This window comes from Camelus ferus, chromosome 22, assembly GCF_009834535.1.
Source record: "Camelus ferus isolate YT-003-E chromosome 22, BCGSAC_Cfer_1.0, whole genome shotgun sequence".
In the NCBI taxonomy this organism is placed as follows: Eukaryota; Metazoa; Chordata; class Mammalia; order Artiodactyla; family Camelidae; genus Camelus; species Camelus ferus.
Genome location: NC_045717.1, coordinates 10,668,066 through 10,684,680, shown reverse-complemented (window position 1 = coordinate 10,684,680; position 16,615 = coordinate 10,668,066).

Genomic DNA, 16,615 nt, shown 5'->3' with positions numbered 1-16,615 from the left:
GGAGTAAATACTTTGGAACTTATAGCTATTTACTAGGGGGGGAAAAACCCCACACACAGTTTAAGCAGCTGCTTTTTTTTCATCCTTATGCAAAGTAATATCCTTGATTGTGTGAAATCTTCAAATCTGAGGGCTATAAATCAGTAAGAATTGTTATCATCCTTGGTTTTTATGATCACTATGATTTATTAAGCCTATCTTAGGGGCTAGGCACTATACTAGACACTCTACATGCATATTTTCAATTTATTTCTCACTGCCAGTGCTGTAAATTCCCAATTTCGATATTGTGGACCTCAAATGAGAACAAAGTCTGGAAGCATAAAATGCAATCAATAACTGTTTGCTGAAGAAATGCATGATTGGTTTAGGAAAACCTAAATAAAGTCTCGGCCTGGAAAGGAATGGATAGAGCCCTGATTGCATCCAGCCCTTCACTGACTTTGAAGCCTACTCTCTGTAGAACGAAGCCTTCCCTGTTTAGTACGTGGTGGGTTGGGTTTTCTGATCCACAGCTCAGAGGAAAGTTTATTCAAGGCAAGAAGAAATATACACAGAGAGGCCAAGTCTTCAGTCAGTCTGAAGATTCCCTCCCCTCCCTTTTTCCGGTTCTGGGGAGCAATTTGCTGAATCTCCGGGGAAGTCAGGCAGATTAGATGACTAAAGGCTGATAATTCTGTTATTTTGACAAGACCAAAACTTGCCCAAAGGTGCTGGCGGGGAACGCACACTCACAGGCACATGCACGTACGCACAAATACATACACATTTTCCTGCAAATGGGAAAATGCCTTGTGGAAGACAGAAGGATCTGGGCTTTTGCCTCCAGTCAGTGTCTATAACCAAGCCAGCTTGTTTTTGGGTGATGTTCAATATCTTACCAGTTACAAAGAAAATACCCCTGTGGTGTCTAAGAATGTGATAAGAGTTATCTTCAAGGAATACAATTTTGTTCTTTGATTTTAGCGAGATCTACACATCTCTGTCGGAAGCTGAACGGGTGCCAGACTCTTTAAAACAGAAACAAACAAGTGTGTAGCTCTGATTCATCCCTTTCAGAAATAATACTAAACTCTGGGATAGGCGTTCTCCTGAAGAGAAGAGGCTTCTGTTTGTATTAGAAACCTGAACGTAAGGAAGTTCCCCCCAGAATGCTCTTGTGAGGCTCTCATTCCATGGGCTACTATGTGGGAAGAAACTGCTCTCTGATCAGATATGGTTAGGGAAATGAAATAAATTGGCTGACCTCTTAGGAATTGGCAAAGACCATAATTAAAGAATCCAAGAGGTCCTTAGAAACAAACAAGCAACAACAACAGCTTACATAACTTTGTTTACCCTGTGTATCCCCAACTAATTTGGCCAGAAGATACCATGAAAAGTCCATGGAATTAGCGGTCCATGGGATATCCTTTGGGAAATGCCAATCAAAGAACTTAAAGTGGCTCGTGATACATAAAAAAGTAAAATAATTTGTGTGTCAATATCGGTTTTATAACCTCTCATGATTTATGGGGTAATTTATAAAAATTTAAAGGGGAAACATCTTTGGGGTAATATGTGCTGTTTACCTGTGGCGCTATTACTTCTGACCCTTTAACTAGAGACAGAAAATCATGGCAGGTGGGAAAACACACTGTTGGATCAAGTCCTAAGTCTGCCATGTACAACCCACATGGCTTTGTGTGACTCACTTAGAGTCTTTGAACCTGACCTGTTAATAACTTAGCTCGAGGGAAATGATGGAGGTAATGTAAACAAAGCTCTTAGCGTTTTGCTGGGCAAATAGCAAGTGCTCGGTAAGAGGCAACGGTTTTACCTTTTCTATTTTTTTTTTTTTCCTGATGCTTCTTATGAGTTTGTGCAGAAGCCATTCACACTCTCTTACAGAGCTCTCCTCTTGTCAGGGGATGCATTTGTAAGAAGGCCAAGTGGGTATTAACTATCTCATATATAGACCTCATTAGTAGAATTCACAAACCAAAACCAGAGTTTTATAGATACAAAATGCAGAACTACTTCTTGCAGTGTTACCCACTTTAGCTATAATATTCAGGTAAGTGGCACTTTAAAAAGCCATTAGCACAAAAATCGCTCATATTAAAACTAGTCTTAACATTAAAAATCAGTTTTTTTATCAAAATCTGTGCCTGTTCTCTAGGCTGTTACTAAGCCTGTGCAGGGAGGTCCGCTTAAAAACCAAATGAGTATCATAAAATGATCTAGCAGGGAAATTTGCTGTACAAGATAATGGGTGACTGTTTACCCTGAGTTACAGGCCACCAACTGCCAGACGGACATTTGGATTTGCCAGACTTGCAGGTCATTGGTAGAATGACAAACAAGTGCTTCCAGTTAGCCACAAAAACATGTGACATTCACACATCTGTAACCTATATTCATAAAGAAAAAAAAAAAAAAAACACACCACTGCAGGTTTAAAAAAAGATTTTGCTACATGTACACTTGAGCGGATAATGACTTTCGTAGGATTTCTGTGCTGTGTTGTTGCGTTTATTATTTATTTTGGAGGCAGAACATGACAGTAGTTCTTAATAATTTAGCATGATTATATATTATAAATCTTGTTATTCCTCTGCTCCGATCCAGTGGTGCCCCATCTCCTTCGGAAGAGGAGGGACAGTCCTTGGAATAGGCTCTGAGGCGCTCTGATCTCACCTGGCCTCACCACTCCTCTCCACTTGCTCCCTCTGCCCCAGTCACACCATCCTTGTTATTCCAGACATGCTCCTGACCTCAGGCCTTTCTGTTTTCCGTTCCTCCTCCCTCAACTGTTCTTCCTCCAGACGCTTAACCACGTTGGTCCCCCAGTTCCTTCCAGCCTCTGCTCAAATGCCACTGCACTCCGAGTCTCCTCCCTTCCACCCCTGCATTGTATTTCTCCATAGCCCTTGATTCTGTCTGACAAAATAATCCCTGCCCACCAGAGCCAGTATTTAAATTTTCAGAAATTTTGTGCAGTGATTGTGAAGACATAAAAGCTGGAAGTTGGCCAGGGTAGGACTGTTCGCACCACGGAAGTTGGCAACTGCTACCACTCAGAGCTTCTCTTCTCTGGCTTACCAGAATGCCACAAGACATAGTCCACGTTTACTTGTTTAGATGTTGACAGCTGTCCACCACTAGAGTGAAAGCTCGGTGAGGGCAGGGGGCTTGTGTGGTTCGCTGCTGTCTATGCAATGTCGTCGACAGCGTCTGACCCAGAGTAGGCAATCAATAAAAGTCTGTTGAATGAGTGATGGGTGAGGATACAGCATATTAGGATTTTATGGCCTTCTTTAATATCTGTGAAGAATGAGGGTCACTTCTTTTATCCCTCCACTAATTTGACCATGCAGTAAATACTCCTGAGAGCCCATGTACCAAGCACTCACACTGTTCTAGGACTTGGAGACATTTTAGTGGAGAACAGAGAAAGAGTTCCTGCCTTCATTAAGCTTTCATTATGTTAGGGGAGAAGATACAGGGAACTAACACAAACAAATCAAAATCAAAATAAATAAATAAAAGCAGTAGACTCAATACATAGACAATGAGGCCCTAGTGTATAGCATAGGGACCTACATTTAATATTTTGTAATAGCCTATAGCAAAAAAGAATGGGAAAAGGAACATATATAACAAATACACACACATGGATATATAATATATATACACATATAAACGTATGTATAACTGAATCACTATGCTGTACACCAGAAACTAACCCAACATTGTCAAACAACTCTACTTCAATTAAATTAAAAAAAAGTTCTAATATTGGTATCTGTTAGAAAAAAAATTAAGCTTCGATATTGGTAACTGTTAGTAAAAATAAACAAATAACAACAACGAAAACCAGAACGAGGTCACGGGTAGAGAGGGACCAGGGGAGGGGTTGATCGTTTACACGCAGAAGTCAGGCGAAGCCCTTCTGAAAGGTGGTGTTGGAACTGAGATAGGAAGGATGAGATTAAGGCAGCCAAACTCCGCTCTAAGGAAAGAGCATTCCAAGCAGAGGGCACAGCAAAGTGCAAGGGCCCTGAACTGGGAGTGAGTTTTGGTGAGCTTGAAGAATAGAATAAGAACCACTAATTTTGAAACATACTGGGTTAGGAAGAGAATGGCGGTGGATGAGGTCAGAAAGGCAGGTAGGGCCAGATCACACAGGACCTTCCAGGCCATAGGAAACCATTAGAAAGTGACATGATTTGATTGAGAGTTTACAAAGATCATCCTGGCAATGGAGGATGTTAAGAGAGCAATTAGAGGGCCCTGCAGTGGTTCAGCACGTATACCACAGAAATAGACCGTATATAGGTGAGTAGAACAGACCCCAGTGGGTCCTGATCATTTTAGAGATGAATTTAACCAGACTTTCTGCAAGCATGAAATCTTTGGCTTTTACATGCTGTTCAAGAGAGATTAAAAAGAAGGAATATTTTGCAATATTAATTTAAAGGTAATATATAACCTAGATACCCAAATGAAACAAGGAAAGTGTGAGAAAAGAAATTGTAGCCTGACTCAATTAAAATTCTACATGCAGAAATCCTAGATAGAATATTAGCATGCCAAACAAAGAAGTGTGTAAGAAATACTTTGTGACCAGGTAGAGTTTCCCTCAAGAATTCACGGATGGTTTAGCAGTAGAAAAACTATTAATGTAATTAAATATGTTAACAGGTTAAAGGAGGAAGAATTAGATGGTCTTCTCAAAGGATACAAAATAAAATAATTTAATAAAATTAGACACCTATTTCTGATTAAAAAAAAAAAAAAAGAATCCAGGGAATCTAAGAAGACATCCTTAATACAATGAAGGTACCAAAAAATTAACCCAGCATCTTAATAACAAAAGGTAAAAATATTCATTATGAAGTCAGTCAGTGGTTCTCTTGTCTCTTTTCTGTTCCACATTTTAATAATGATCCTAACTAGTGCAAAGAGATTTTTTTAATGTATATAGTGAATGGAAAGAAATGAACAGTACATTTATTATTCACAAGAGAATCTAAATTATTAGAACCCAGAAGAGCTACATACAAAATCTAGTAATATTCTCTCATACATTGACAGTAAACAGAAATGTAATTCTAGAGAATATAGCATTTAAATCTATGAGGTAACTAGGAATAAGTGTAACAAAAGATGGCTTTAATTTTTAAGAAAAAAATTATAAAACCCCTAAAATTAAGATGATAAAAAGATTTATAAATTTAATCCTATTAAAACTTAGAACTTGTATATTATAAAGACACCCTGAACAAAATGAAGTGGAAAGTCTCAGACTGAGACAATTTTTCCACCCAGGTAATTGTCAGAGGACCATAATCCCCTAATATATTAAGAATTCCTACAATGCTTAGTTAAACTAGCACAGAGCCAAATCCTTGTCCTCTTGTCTTTCTAATTTATTCCCTTGTTGATTTCATCCATCTTTATGCCAGGTATACCTTTGATGATTAATAGACGTGATCCGCCCCCAGCCTTCCCCCATCACAGTTGAAGTACCTGCATCCTTGCCGTGTCTCAAGGCAAACTCTAGCCCAGAGCAGCTGTTGACTTCTCTTTTCTTTAACACTTCACATCCAACCCATCTCAATCTTCGAACTTTGTCCAGAATCTGACCACCTTTCACCATGTACATTGCCACCATCCTGGATCAAGCCGTTGTCATCTCTTGCCAGTATTGTGCCAACAGTCTGCTGGTTGCTCTCCCTTCTTCTGTCATATTCTTACACAGAAGCCACGGGATGCTTTAAAGCCTTAGGGCAGATCATAGCTCAGAATCCTGCAGCGACTCCCTCATCTCCACTCCAGTTTCTTCCTCCCTCCCTCGTTCTGGTCCAGTCACACACTAGTGTCCTTTCTGTTCTTCAGACGTGGCCAGCATGCGCCTACCTTACTGACTTTGTTCTCACTGTTTCCTTTGTCTGAGCTGCTTTATTCTGCAGGAAATGGTTTGGCTAACTTCTCTGGCAATTTCAAGTCTGATCAAATTTCCCCTCAGAACTGCACTGACCACGGTATTTCATACTGCCACTTACACATTTCCCTTTACCGTGCTCTATCTTTATTTCCATTTGATATATCACCTTGCCACACAATATGTATTTTCCTTATCTTTCACGTTCTTTGTCTATACCCCTTCAGAAGTGTAAACTCCAAAATGTCAAATATTTTTGTTTTGTTCATTGAGGTTTCTCTAGCTCATAAAAGAGTGCCTAGAGATGGAATGTTCAGTAAATACTTGAATAAATGAATGAATGCCCATCAATAAAAAAAAAAAAAGATAGAAACTGGACAAGTGATATAAACAGACAGTTCTTTGAACAGAACACACAAGTGGCCAGTCAGCACAGGAAAGGCTGCTCTACAAAGTAAGTAATCAACAAAATGAAAAACTAAATTAAGATAGCACTTCATTTTCATCAGACTGGCAAAACAAATTAAGTTGGATAACACGAAGTATTGGTGAAGATTTGTGGAAACAAGCAGTGACACAAAGTCTGGTTTGAATGTAAATTTGAACGATCGTTTTGAATTGCACATTAGTAATACTGACTATGCTTCAGCCCAGCACTTCACTTCTAGATGGTCTCCGCAGATAAACTCTCCCACTTGGGCAAGGAGACGTTGGCACTGCTTGTAATAGTAAGAAAGGGGAAGTGATATAAACACTTCTGTAGGGAGAGAGAGAAATAAATTGTCTTTCATTAGTACAATGCAGCTTTATACAGTTGTTAAAATTCACAAATGAGTACTACAAGATGTATTAACATGAATTAATTTTGAAAACCTAACGTGAAGTGAAAACAAATTAAAGAATATTACAGTATGTGACCCTATTTGAATTTTTAAAGACACACACACAAAATATATATATATGTATATACATATATATATATATACACCCACATATGTATTTTTGCACTGTATATATACATACATACATATATAGTGCAAAAATACAAAATGCAGAAAAAGCATGGAGTGACAAGTCTACTTCAGGAGAGAGACAACCTCTGGCGAGGGAGAAAGGGAAGGCTTGGGGATTAGGGCTTTTCGTGTTACGATTTATTATTTTCTGTTAAAAAGATTTTCAGTAAGCATGAAACAGATTAATACTTAATCTCAGCTGTGGTAGTCTTCTAATGTTATTTCCTGTGATATAATTCTGAATTTAAAATTTTTAGATGTTAAACTAACATTTTTGGCAAGTCAGAGTAAGCAAAGAGAGATAAAAAGGGAGGCTGGACGATAACAAGGAAACAGCAAGAAAAATATAAAATTCTATTTGGAGAGGGGAGATCTAAGTATATTTGTAAGCAGGAGAGAAGGGGCTTTGAAGAAAGGGGAATAGGCAATATAAAAGGTAAAAGAGTAAAATCATGGTGACACGTGTGGAATGTCAAAACAGGCATACAGGTAGCTGTTAGTTATGACAGGAGGAAGTCATATTTCTTCTACAAGAAGGAGGAAGGAAATACTGGTTGAAGGTATAGAGTAATACTGAGATATATAGAGAAAGATAAAGAGAAATTAAACAGACTTAACATTCCCAGTGAAGTTGTAGACAATGAGATATCAAGGCTAATTCCAGTGGGGAAGATAGTCAAGGGCTTTGGTATTGTGAGAAGACCAGGGAAGACTTGCAAACCCCTGCAGGTGTGTAATAAGAAACTGACACAGAAATAATGGTTACCAAGCAGCCTTATAAGCCCAGTTGTGTTAGGAATTGGTGTGTTTCATGCTGTGCCTGATCCTGTAACCTCCTCCAGCAGTGTTCAGTCGTCAAAGGAGAAAGAAAATGGGTTGGAGGAGGGAGGAATGACTCAGGGTTGAAAATCAACAGAATTGTAAAGTCAGGGGGGAAAAATATGAGGGCATGAATCTAGGGTATGAATGAGAACAACAGTGAAATAGCTAAATATGCTATGAGGAAGGAGGCACGTGAGATCCTCCAGAATCTCACAATAAATGGGAAGCAGTGAGAAGCTGAAGGGGTGAAGATTATTATGAAGGCAAAGGAACATCTTCAGCAAGACTGCAATGACAGGAGGAATGAAGGGAGGAAGATATGGTGTGCTAGATAGAGTTTAGGAGATTGTCACCTTGGATGTTACTTAGTTCAGGATAAAATCAAGAAGTGTCTAAAGATGGGCAAAATGAGTGAAAATGATCATTAAACTGTGGGAGAGTAATTTGAAATCCAAGTATTGGTGATATCACAAGTGTAATTTTTGAAATAGCTGACGGTGATGGTTGTGATGAAGTGAAAAGAACTCCTGGATAGCTGTTGAATTATTAAAAAGAGAATGTTACCGTTATTAATTTGAGAACAAGAGTAAAGAGTGGATGCTATTTTCATTTAAATATTTACAAATGTTTAAGCCAGTGTAATGTTACTTGAGATTTACCTGTGTTCATAGCCTGTTGACCTAATCCACGTATTTTAATTTTTTTACACTATTCATTTGTACAAATATGCTAATTTATTATCTACCCTCTAACTGATGGAAATTTAGGTTGTTTTCAGTTTTTTTTTCCCAAAGGTAATAATGCAAAATTAAACATTATTATAAACTTTCATTATGGACTCATGAGGGAATATCTTTAGGGCATTTATGTTGAAATTCCTGGGTTGTAGGCATACACATCTTCCACTAGAGTATGCAAGTCTCGGGAAGATATGTGCAGAATACACCATTTTTACAAATTTTTAAAACACAAACACTTTATGTACATGCGTATCAACTAAAAGTTTAAAACTTGGTTAGGAAGTATCAGGACTAATAGTTACTCTAAGAAGGGGGGCTAGTTGTTTATTACTTTTTAATGTATGTTTAACATATTTCATAATAAAAAGATTAAAATAATATGTTTTCAAAATGATAACAGTTCATTGTAGAAACTTTAGAAAGCAAAATGAAAGAAGTAGCTGAAAATAAAATGACCTTTTATCCCAGTACTCTGGGATTAAGAACTATTAGTAATTTGGTGTATGTTTTTCATTACATATACACATTTGTAGGTATAAAAACCTTGTACTTTATGTCGTGTTTTAAAACATGCTTCTATTTTACCCAACAGGACATTGTAAATATATTACTAAACTTCATGTTTTAGCTCCGACATGTTAAGACATTGGAAGTTATCACTCCCATCCTTAAAAAAATAATAATAAAGCTGAATGAACTGAAAACTGTTACCTTCTTTTGTACCCATCAGTGAACTGAGGTTGCAAGGCAAAGTGCTACTGCAGAATCTAGAGAGAAAGGAGAGTCCAGAGAGGCATCGCCAAGGTCTCCATGATGGAGCAGAAGCTGCTGGAGCCATAAGCCGGCAGGAGCCCTTAAATGGTAACTGTAACAAAGTGTTGGAGGCTGTGTGTGGATTTCTTGGGAGTGAGAGACTCTTGGAAGGTCGTGGTCTCAGGGGCTTCTCATACATTAGTGGGCTTTATCTCTGGGAACCCCACGAGGTTCTTACGACAAAAAGTCAGAAAAGATCTCCTCGTGGCTCTGGCAGGGGAGGGGAGGAGGGAGCATTGTGAAATATGCCAGTACATTCTCCATAACTAAGGTCCACTCTCCAGAAGATACTTTACCAGAACCGTATCTATCCAAAGTGGGCAAATAGCCTCTGGGAGGGTGAGAATAAGGATCTAAGAAACACTCCGTGCAGCTCACAGTCCAGGCCACTAAATGACTGAGCTGTAATTGTGTGATTATAAAATGCCTCCCCTGTCCTGTATTTTTTCACCACATGAACGTGTTTTCAGTGTAGCAATGGTGCGTTAAAGCTAAAATCGCTGCAAGACACAGTCCTGATCTGAGGAGTAGTTCTTAGGGAAGACCGGAGACAACATGAGAGTCAAACATCAAGGCTTCTAGAGAACTTTGAAGCCTCTGGCACCAAGAGCTATAACAAAGGTAAAGCACAGACCAACTCCAAGTCAGATGAATGTAAAACCTTAAACTAAAGGCCTGTTTATCTCGGTGCTTGTTACTTACGAAGGTATGCTTAAAAAGCAAGGAAAACCATAGTCTTAAGAGACAAAGAAAACATGAGAACCAGACCCAGCTATGACAGAGATTTTGGCATTATGTGTCAGAGACTTTTAAAATAACTGTGATCAATATGTTAAGAGCGCTAGTGGAAAAAGTAAGACAACATGCAAGAACAGATGGCCAAGGTAATAAGAGTTGGATACTCTGAGAAAGAATCAAAGGGAGATTCTGGAAATAAAAAACACCGTAACAGAAATGAAGGACACCTTTGATGGTCTCATCTGTAGACTGGATGCGGCTGAGGAAAGAATCAGTTAGTTTGAAGATAAGTTAGTAGAAGGTTTCCAAATTGAAGTGGAAAGTGGAAAAAATAATGGAAAAAATAGAATCGAAACCCAAGACCTGCTGGAAAACTTCAAAACCTAGACATACACATAATTGGAATACCAAGAAGAGGAGAGGGAGAATGGAGTAGAAGAAATATTTGAAGGAATAATGGTCAAGAATTTTCAAAGATCAATGAAAGACACCAAACCAAGGATAAAGGAAGCTCAGAGAACATCAAGCAGAATAAATACCAAAACATCTGCTCTCAGGCATACTGTATTCAAAGTGCAGAAAACCCAAACCAGAGAAAATTTTGAAGGATGTCTGGGATGGGAGAACACCTTCTCTATAGAGGATAAGAATTCAGTGGACTTTTTCTGTCAGAACCATGCAAGGAAGAAGACAGTAGAGTGCAATGTTTAAAGTATTGAAAAGGAATAAACTGCTAGTCTGAAGTTCTATATCTAGCTAAATTATCCTTCCAAATTGAAGGATAAATATTTTCTCCTTCAATAAAAAAATAAAAAAGAAGAAGTAGGAACTCATCCCCATCACACCTGCTCTGTCAGAAATGTTTTAAAAAGTTTTTCAGGTAGAAGGAAAACGTTATATGTGAGAAACTCAGATCTATATAAAGGAAACAAGAGTGTTGAAAAAGGAATAAATTTTGGTAAAATGAAATTGTTTTAAATTTTTAATTTATTTTAAGAGAGAGAAGCCAGCCTGAAAAGTTTGCAAATTGTATGATTCCAGTTATATGACATTTTGAAAAAGGTAAAACTGCAACAACAATTCAAAGGTCGGTGGTTGCAGAGATTCAAGGAGTTGGGAGGTACTGAGTAGACAAAGCACAGGGGAACTTTTAGGACAGGAAACTATTCTGTACGATACATGGCACTATGCATCAGTCAAAACCCTTAGAACTTGATGGCACAGAGTGACATGTACACAAGTTTTTGTTTTTTTTTTTTCCAAAGTTCATTTAGTTCTTCAGGGGATTCCAAGATGGAAATTAGAATGTGGTTTTGTTTTTTTTTTTTTACATCTAAGTGTATTACACATATGCAAAACTATCTTCCTGAAGCCTATAGGAGAAAGGATGCTGACCTAAGTTAACACTGGACAGTGCGTAGAGTCTATATGATGAAAGTCCAGACAAACAACTCTGCTGAAACTCGTATCTGTGAATCCTGGAATGGAACCATTAAGTAAACGAATGGCAAGTGGTTGGAGCCAGATTTCTCCCTGTTGAAGTGGGAATTTACAGATAAGCAAAGGGAAACGTCTTGAATGATCCAGGTAGTAATGGATTAGATTTGGAGACATCAATATGAACTCTTGTGTTTAGCTTAATATAGTTACAGAGGGTTAAATATGGAAAAAAATTGTAAGTATGTATATATACTTTAGTATATTCACATATATTTCAGTGTTCTGTCAAGCTTAGAAATAATGACACCTCAGTAGTAATGAGCACCCCTAGTAACCAGATTTTTGTTTCTAATACCATTCTTAAAGGAACTAAGGCTCCTTGGAGAAAGGACTGATTTGAGGATTGGGGCAGAAAATGTACAAGTGAGCCTGGAGCATTTTCTAGTGCAAGACAGTAAGATAGTGCTACAAACAAAACAAAACAAAGCACAAGAATGGGGGTATATTAAAGGGACATAGGAGTCAACTGAAAGAACATTCAGTGGCCAAGGCTGAAACTATTTAAGCAATAAAATAAAGCATAAATTCAAGGTATAAAATAAATATCCGTAAGTTTATGGTGATATAATTAAATTATTGAATAAGTTAATGGGAGAGAAGAGACAAATCTCCTATGAAGAAGAATTCTAAACAATTGATGTAGATACTCCATTCTCATAACTCCCCCCTCCTCAAGTGTGGGCTGTGTGTAGTGACTTCCTTCCGAAGAATACAGTCTGGAAAGGGGGAGAAAAGAGTAGTTACATAGTATAGAAATCCAGCAAACCCTACTTCAGCCAAGTGATCAAATTCCATGTCAACCATGCTAAACTATCCTTGATATGACCTGGTAACAATAGCTCGTTACTCTGTGTCTCCTCCCCTAAATTCCTAACCGCTGTCTTATTCGTTTGAGACGCTGGGGAAAGTTTTCCTGAGGAAGTAACATTTGAGCTAAGCACTGAATGTTGAGCGCTGTCTTCACAGGTTAAATCCCTTTTACAATGGTGACATCTGATCTTTTCCCCCATTTTGCATGGATGAGACCTGCTTATCACAGTGACACAACTACAGTTCCTTTGTGTGCTTCATGACAGGAGTTACTGGAAGTCAGAGGCATGGGGGCATGTGGTGGTGGGGGCATCAGAAAACACCTATGAAATACAAGGCAGGTCATCAACAGCATTCATGAATCCACTTGAGGCGGCTTCAGTGAGCCGATCCACTTTTTAGTGCTCGGCCTCATAAAGTGTCCCTTTCACATGATGACCCCATTCTTGGCACCCCAGCAGTGTCCGGTGAGTCCTCAGTGGGGCAGACTGTTTGATATTCCTCTCATCACTCTGTTTTTAGTTTTGAAATGTGTCATAAAGCACAGAATATAAGGAAGCATCTTCAAGTCAGAGAGCAGAGATGGCTGCTTGTGCTTGGTGGAAGGAAGGGATGGAGAGAGGGACAGAGGAAGGGGGTTCGGGAGGGAGAGAGGGAAAAATAAAAAATCAAAACAAAGTAAGTCCAGCTTGCTTTAATTAATAGGTTTTATTATCTAGGTATGGTAAGGAGAATAGATAGGAGATGACTGCCATTGAAAAGACAGTTCATTGTGCTCATCGTTCCCGGGGTTGCAGGTGGCGCATGGCACACAGCATCCATCACAAGGCAGAGGAAGCTGGGAGCTGCGAGCAGAGCACCTTTACTGTGGTTTCCAAGGGAAGAGATGTCAAATCAGGAAACAGGCCTAGGACTGGCCAGTTGGAATGATTTCAGTGGGCTCTGGGGCACAGGGCTTGTATCTGGTTGTCTGGTACCTGGCCCTGGGGTGATTAAGGTGGGGGTATAGTGGCCAGGAATGTGAGAGCCTGACGAGGGAGGTGGTTAGGGTGTGGAATTAGTTCAGGAAGAGGAATGAACTGGCCTCTAGCCCGGGCCCCAAAACTAGAACAAAACAGCGTTTGAAACACAGTGTTACGCATCAGAATGCTACCAGATCCAAATAAGCAATTTGTATGCTATATACTTTATTAGGGGGTGAAGGGGTGTATTCTCAATTTTAGCCACTGATTTTCAGATGATTGAACAAACACAAAACCCAAACTAAAAATAGTTAAGTTCATAGAGAATTTGTTTTACCCCTTTGCATATTAAAAGAAGTGAAAGTCAGTTACAACATACCAATTAAGACATCTTTATTTTAAACAGGTCTGAGGCAGGATTTATCTGAAGGAAAGCCAGTAAAACTACACTCCATTAATTATATTAATGTTTATTTTAGCACTGTTCACAAATTTGAGGCAATCTAGGCAGTTATATTCACCAGTGGCATTTTGCTTGAAAATCATTAAATTCTGGTCTGCTATTAGTAACGTCAAAGCAGGTTTCATGTAAAAATTCAAGGAAGAGAAAAAGAATGAAATTTGTATGCCCAGAAGGCTAGTCTGCAGGTGATAATAGAAAATCTTGCTCGAAAGCCCAGGGATAGAAGCTGCTATCAAGCTCATTAATTCTTGGATTTACTAATAAAAATGATGCTTTAATGAACTGGAAAATTTAAGAAAACAAGGACAGGTAGTTAAATTCTGTAGTTAAGTATATGACTCTCCATCTGTCCAAATGGCTTGTATTGACATGATTTCTAATATGAATAAAACATCACTAAGATCAATATCTCGTGTTTGTTCCAACCACAATGTGACAATAATCCATCCATGGTAGCATTTATTTGATCAAAGACTTTATGGTTATTCAATCTATTTAACAAAAAAAGCAATAACATTTTACTGAAAATTAAATTAGGGTTTTAAATGCAAAGCAATATTCTCTCTCCAAGTATTTTGGCAGGAGTCATTTATTCCAATAGGGACATCTTTTAATGATATCTAGTACTTATAAGGCATTCTCGTCTTCCACGTGTTTCCCTAACACAGATTAATTAATTTTCATTATATTGCAACAAGATAGGTAAATACAAGTTAAGGAGAAAACCAATCTTTTTCTTCCAGTCCAGATGGGAAGTCAGTGTCTAAATTTAAATCATGCTTAGAATTTTGGCTTCAGTCCTCTGTCCCAGTCGTTAAATAAAACGTACCCACCTCAGTATTGTCAAATGCTATGAAAGCATGTCTATCAAGAAAAAGAAAAGAAAAAAAAAAAAAAAAAACTTCACAAACTCAAGAACCAAAGTTAAAAGAATAATTTCAGTTTTTCAAGACTTCTGTGCTTTCCTCTAAAAGGAGGAAAGAAAGAAAGTGAGAAAGAGAGAAAGAGAGAAAGAGTAGAGCTTTCTACTGCTTTCCTACCTCTGTCTTAATAAAATAGCTTTATAGTCCTGAAAGTTCAAACTGTAGTCCCTACAATGTGATGTCTGGTAGTCTTCAAATTATCTTTAAAATAACAGTCTTTTTTCATCAAAGTGTTGGTGAGAAAACACTGAAAAGAATCAGATGTGCAAACTATTTGTTACAGCTCCTGAATGCCTGCATAACAATGTGAGAGAAAGAATTCTTTTCAAATACACTTACACTCAAGGTATCGTTATATACCAGAGACTTAAAAAAAAATTATTGCAAGTTTGAATAATGTATACCTTCTTCTGTCCCAAGATTGCATTCTTTAAATAAATAATAAATATCTCACAGTGCTAGCCGTAAAAGAAAGCTGCGTGAAGATTTCAAACTATAGTTAGCCGGAACAAAGTCATTCCCTTTGTAGGAGTGACTGAGATACAGAAAGTCTTTGACTTTCTGTTACTTTTCAGGGGTAGGCACACCATGGCCCAAGGGTCAAATCCAGCCACCCACTTGTTTTTGTAAGTAAAATTTTATTGTAACTGTAACTCCCATTTGTTTACCACATTGCCTATGGCCACTTTTGTGCTTCTGCACTAGACTTGAGCAGTTGGAATGAAGATCACATGGCCAGAAAAATTAACATAGTTACTCTCTGACCCTTTATGGAAAACATTTGTCAACCACCTGATCTGTTAAAGGTGACAAGTTGAGTCCCTGAGAGAAGTCAGACTACATTCATGGAAGTAAGAAGAAAACTACTAAATATGAAGAGGAAATCAATTCAAATTTGTATTTATATAGGGAGTATCTAATTTCTGAGAAAGGTATGATTCAAAATTCATTTGTAAGCCATTTGTTCCTCACTCAGTCATATTCATTAACTCATAATATGACTTTCTAAGCTATAATATAATTCAAATTGTGTTTATGGGCCAGACTATGGATATTTAAAGCATTGTTTCCCCTCATCTTCCTAGAACTCCCGGGTTGTGAAGTTACCCAGAGAAGATCAAAACAAATCCTATTAGTATTTTGTCCTTATGAAACCAGCAGATTCCGCTGGGAGTGAACAGTATAACATGTCTAATTTGTTTCATAGGAAGTTTGGAGAGGTCACAAAAATGACTTCTTCACAATGAGTAGGAAAGAGATTTATGGTACCCATTATTTCTGGGGTTGTATATTTTGTATGATATTCATGTAACGTAGATTCGTCTGATGTTTCTGACCTACTCAGATTTCCTGGAGCCATGATAAAATCTTCTCAGTTGTCTAACGTTAGTGATAATGATGACAATGGTACATAATCCTCACTGAGTGTGTCCTGTGTTCTCTTCATTGTTCAAAGCTTTGGTGTGTGTTGATCAGTCTTCATAAGAACCCCAAGAGGTAGATTTATTATTATTCTTACGTTACAGGCCAAGAATTACATAAGTTCTAATAGGTTACACAGTTAATAAGGAAGAGAGGAGAAAATAGGTCCCATCAAAGCCTTAACTATGAACTAATTTCTCCCAGCCCCATGACTCTCTTTGGAGACCTCTCCTTGTACAGGTTTATTTCAACCCAGACAAGCTATTTATGTTTAAATTTAATTTAGCTTTCAGCTAAATTAGCTTTCAGCTAATTGTCTGTTGTTACCACTAGATAGTAAAACTCATGATTTCTGAATTTTACTCTTATCTCATTCCAGTTCTGCCTCAATTTTATTTTCCATTAAGTTTTGTGAGTTTTTGAACCAGAGGCTAGAAAATAGTGCTTATTTTTAGCAGTTATCTGGGAGGATTCGATTGG